Source organism: Embiotoca jacksoni, unplaced genomic scaffold (genome assembly GCF_022577435.1).
Source record: "Embiotoca jacksoni isolate LCO1_2020_lvr unplaced genomic scaffold, fEmbJac1.0.p SCAF_92, whole genome shotgun sequence".
Lineage (NCBI taxonomy): Eukaryota > Metazoa > Chordata > Actinopteri > Embiotocidae > Embiotoca > Embiotoca jacksoni.
In genome coordinates, this window is record NW_027185450.1 from 79001 (window position 1) to 85000 (window position 6000).

Here is a 6000-nt window from a genome sequence, read left to right on the forward strand (position 1 = left end):
GTCTCGTCAGTCCACAGAGTATTTTCCCAAAAGTCTCGGGGATCATCAAGATGTTTTCTGGTAAAAATGAGACGAGCCTTAATGTTGTTTTTGCTCAGCGGTGGTTTTGGTCTGGGAACTCTGCCATGCAGCCATTTCTGCCGAGTCTCTTTCTTCTGGTGGAGTCATGAACACCGACCTGAACTGAGGCAAGTGAGGCCTGCAGTTCTTTGGATGTTGTCGTGGGGTCTTTTGTGACCTCTCAGATGAGTCATCGTTGCTCTCTCGGGGTAATTTTGGTCGGCCGGCCGCTCCTGGGAAGGTTCACCACTGTTCCATGTTTTCTCCATTTGTGGATAATGGTTCTCACTGTGGTTCTCTGGAGTCCCAAAGCTTTAGAAATGGCTTTAGAACCTTTTCCATAGTGATGTTACGAGATGTGCCGACGCTTCGAAGCGTGTGTCGCGTAATGGAGGGGGCGTTTCCTCGAAGCGTGTGTCGAGGCTTGCTTCATTTAGGGGAGGAGCCAAAAATGATGACGTCCGAAGCCTCGCTGCCCGGCTGTACCACGTGACTGCTTCGGGAAGTGGTTCAGATTTTGCCGGGAGGTTTGACAGCAATATAAACCCCTCAGGCTCCATTCAAAATGTGGGTTGTTGGTGGAGAGTTGAGGTCAGTTGAGAGTTTGGATAGTTTGGATAGCGTTTATTTAGTTTGGAGAGTTTAGAGAGAGAGAGAGAGATAGTTTGGAGAAGTTAGAGAGAGAGAGAGAGAGAGAGAGAGAGATAGTTTGGAGATGTAGGAGAGTGAGGAGAGAAGGAGGTGATAAAATGGAGCCAGCTAGGAAGAGGAGGATTTCCCCTGTGTGGGAACACTTTGATTTGATAACTCCTAATAAGGTAAGCTAAATCTAACTCTATTTCAGACACATTAGGTTTGCTTATCAAGAACTGTATTTTTCACAGTTTCTTATTTTATTCAAAGGTGAGGTGTTTATTGTGCTCCAAGGAGTTGGGGTACAATAACAACACCTCATCCATGCTGAGGCGTTACCGTGCCTTGCATGAGAATAAGGAGGAAACTGGAGCTTCACCCAGCCAAGGTAAGTCATTACAATATTACAAATGCACCATTACAATTTTTCCCTGTTCACTTTTGTTTATTGTGCAAATAAAGACAGGTAACAGACACTGTATTTATTCTCTTTTAACCAGCCACCAGAAAACCAGAGCTGGATGAAGTCCTCGTCTCCATGATAGTGAAGGACACACAGCCCTTCAGTATTGTGGATGATGTTGGATTCAGGGCATTTGTGTCCAAACTGGATCCTAATTATGTTCCCCCTACAAGGCAGGTATGTATGGGTGCATGCATGAAACAAATGAGTACTTTATTGTGTCTCACAGTTCAGCACTATATATTTTTTCCTTTAGGCTCTGAAGGCCATGGTGGAGGCCAAGTATGAGTCAGCTAAGGAGAAGGCTGAGGCTAAAGTGGAAAAAGTGGCTGCTGTTAACCTTACTTCTGACATGTGGACATCCACAAAACCAAAAACTGTTGAGAAACTGTTATTTCTGAATAAAAATGAATAAAATGTCCCCTGTCCTGTACATCATTGTCCAAGTTACACAAGCATATTCAGTCCCCTCTTCCTAGTTCCACAAGCACTTCCACTGTCCTCTGCCTGCTTAAGCTCATGCCATTTTCCTAAAGTGACAGAAAAACATTACACAACCTGCCATATCATATGATACGACCATTTTGGGAAAATTTACACAGAATACATTCAAAAACTATTTTATTATGCACATATGTGATAATTTATGTACAGAAATTATTTGGTCATACATTTTTGTAATTCATAGTCATTCCCAACAGCCATAACAGACACAAAAATTCAATGCATCACATTATGTGGTTCAGATACAGCTGCCTGTGATTATACACTTGGCCAGTAGGTGGTTTCGTGTTCACATGAAGCTTCGAGAAATGAACCCTTTCTCGAACCAATTGGCTGAAGTGGTTCGATGCCTCATGAGGCTTCATCTCACCATCACTACTTTTCCAGACTGATAGATCTCAATTACTTTCTTTCTCATTTGTTCCTGAATTTCTTTGGATCTCGGCATGATGTCTATCTTCTGAGGATCTTCTGGTCTCCTTCACTTTGTCAGGCAGGTCCTATTGAAGTGATTTCTTGATTGAGAACAGGTGTGTCAGTAATCAGGTCTGGGTGTGGCTCGAGAAATTGAACTCAGGTGTGATAAACCACAGTTAAGTTATGTTTTAACAGGAGAGGGCAAACACTTTTTCACACAGGGCCATGTGGGTTTGGATTGTTTTTCTCCCTTAATAATAAAAACCTTCATTTAAAAACTGCATTTTGTGTTTACTTGTGTTATCTTTGAGTAATATTTAAATTTGTTTGATGATCTGAAACATTTAAGTGTGACAGACATGCAAAAAAAATTGAAAATCAGGAAGGAGGCAAACACTTTTTCACACCACTGTACTTCTCACTCAGAAGGCGGTGCAGGTTCTGGTGCAGATTCTGGTGCAGGTTCTGGTCCAGGTTCTGGTCATCTCACATCTAGACTACTGTAACTCCCTCCTGGCAGGTCTACCTGTTAGTACCATCCGACCTCTGCAGCTCATCCATAATGCAGCAGCTCGACTGGTCTTTAACCTCCTAGATTCACTCACACTACTCCTCTCCTCCTCCTCCTCCTTCACTGGTTACCAGTAGCTGCCAGCATCCGTTTCCAAACATTGGTACTTGCGTACCGTGCTGTGAACAGATTGGGTCCAGTCTACATTCAGGACATGGTCCAACCTTACATCCCAGCCCCTCCCTCCACTCTGCTTCTACCAATCAGCTTGTTGCTCCTCACTGAGTTAAACACTCTATAAAATCACAACTGTTTGCTGTCCTGGCTCCTAAATGGTAGAATGAGCTCCCCATTGACATCAGGAAGCAGAAACTCTGATCTTCCACCACAAACTAAAAACACACCTCTTCCTCCTTTACCTTGAACAGTAGAACTTTAGTATCTTAAAATAGAATTTACTGATAGAACTTTGTAGTTTGTCTTTCTGGAAGAAATTGTATTTTCTTGATTCTTGTTCTGGTTTGAACCCTCATGGTTGAAATGCACTTATTGTAAGTCGCTTTGGATAAAAGCGTCAGATAAATGAAATGAAAAATATTTTGTTTCTTTTACAATTAAAAGAATCCACATTCAGTATAAATTGTTTATTAAAGAAAGATGATGTTTTCTCATTGTATTTTAATCTTAAAATGCTCCAAAATCCTTTATTAACACTTTAAAATCACTAAAACTAAATTCCCCCAGACATGAATACTAACATGTCATCAGTTGCAGATGCTTATGTTTGAAAAACTGTCTGAATAAAGTCAAGTGACAACAAACAAAACTCTGGTCTGCTTTTTGTGCGTGTGTGAGTGAGTGAGTGAGTGAGTGAGTGAGTGAGTGAGTGAGTGAATGTGTTTGGAACTGGTATATTTTAGAGAGAACATAATTCAAGTAATAATTCATATATTAATGTAGGCCCTTGTGTGTTGGAGATCTTCCAGTAAAAATAACAATACCACTCTAAAAAAACTGTCACAAGTAAAAGCCGTGCATTAAAATGTTTAAATGTTTATATATTTTGTCTTGGGCTCTTTCCCTCCCGTTTCTCAGCTTGCCCTCATCTTTTGTAACTTCTGAGATTAAATCAACCAAGTTAGATAGATGTTGGTGATTGGTAGAAATTATATTTATTTTTGATAAAGCATACAGTTTGGGAACATTTCAACAAAAATTCATATAGCCTGCATTATATAATCTGAGTCAAAACCAAAACTGTGCAAGGAGGGCAGCAATTAATCTAAATGTAATATGTAAATATTTTGCTACAGAATTAAATTAGTACAAACCAACGCTGTAGTAACGAGGATGGACATTAATAAATAAGAACGGCAACATGAAAATGTTACTCACTTAGATCCTGTCGAGATGTTTTACGCAGATAAAAGAAGTGATGAAGGTTTAAGGAATCAGCTAAAAGTAATGTGTAAACAGTCTGATTTAAAGAGCTTGATTTCATATGTCAATAGTTTCAGTACTTTATAGCTTAAAGTATTCTGAAGCAAACAGCTAAAAGTAACGCAGCAACAACTGGGAAAGCTGAGGAAGTGTGTTGCACTGATAAATTGTAGACTGGTGCATTAAAAATAAAAATTTGATTATTTTATATTTTTAAAGCAACTGAATTCCAGGAGATTCAAATGAAACTACGCATAAAAACAGTGACGGCCTTAACTTTGTTGTTGTTGTTGAGGACTGACACCCATAAAACAACTCAACGTGATGACATCACACAAACGCCATTAAAAAGGAACACAAAGTAGCTGCCTTACTTTGAAAACATTAATTAAAGAACTCCTGCACAAAATACAGAATGATCACTAGCGAACACACACAGGGGAGTCATTCAGAACAATTACCAGGCCAGCAGGGGGAGACAAACTGACATCTGTCACGCACGCGCGCACACACACACACACACACACACACACACACACACACACACACACACACACACACTGTGACACATCTGGGACAGTGCTTTCCAGGTTGGTCAGCTGGTTACACAACACCGGTCAGTTGGGTGATTCCTGCTCTGCAGCATTCCTCCTGGTGTGTCATGACGAGTCTCAGCCTGCCTGCAGATCTCGGCCTGTTTTACACTCAAGGGGAAATCCTGTTACTTTCACTCCCCCGCCGGTCTGAAGTCATGTCTGTTCATGGAAAGTATCATGTTTAAATTCACCCCCACTAACTGAAGCTGTTGCAGCTATTAATTTTAGTATTGGATCTATAAATTGTGTTTACTAATTGAACCCATATCTATTTATTTTGTTGCTGTTTTGTTTGAATAATACAGATTAATTTGTTAACTTTGTTATTGATATCATTCCGTTAATTAATTTGAGTAATTGGTAATGCTTTTATTTTGAAGGCACTGGTCAGCTCGGGCACTTCAGGTGAATCTACATGTATGGGTGTGCAGGTATAACACAGACAGGGCAGAGTTTCTGTTATTTACCGAAGCAGAGAGGCTTTCATTTTGTTTCTTTGTTTGTTTGAAATAGTAAAATAAATCTTCTGAAACATGATGCTGCCTGATGGACTTCAGATTCGTTCCTTGGTGCCTCAGCGGCCGTCTGAATTTGAGCTTTGATTTATTTTTGTTGTTAAGTCGGAGGACAAATCGCCTCTACAGGAGCTTTTTCCCTCTTTTCTATCAGCCCATGTTCAGACTGTTGACTTTCATTCATCTCATTAATGCCTCCTTAAAAAAAAATTTAAACTGTGGAAGCTCAGACTAGCTGGCTGCCTCCGACATGTTTCTCTGTGTCTGCTGGGTGTTTATGAGCGACAAATACACGAGAGGTTAATCTGCTCTCTACTGGTTTTAGTTTAGTTTTAAAAAGCTTTAAATACCTTAAAAAGGAAAACAATGTGGACATAATCAGGAAAAAAAACACTAAAATAAGTTACTTGAACCTGTAAGATTTCTACTTGGGAGGTATAACACACAAAACTGAGATATTATCACACATGTCCACATTGTTCCACGTTGTCCCACATAGTCCACATTATTCCATGTTGTCCCACATTGTTCCACATAGCCCACATTGTTCAATGTTCTCCCACATTGTCCCACATAGTCCACATTGTTGCACGTTGTCCCACATTGTCCCACATTTTTCCATGTTGTCCCACATTGTTCCACATTGTTCCACGTTATCCCACATTGTCCCACATTGTCCCACATAGTCCACATTGCTCCATGTTGTCCCACATTGTTCCACATTGTCCCACATAGTCCACATTGTCCCACGTTGTCCCACATTGTCCCACAGAGTCCATATTGCTCCATGTTGTCCCACATAGTCCACATTGTTTCACGTTGTCCCACATTGTCCCACATAGTCCACATTGTTCCACGTTG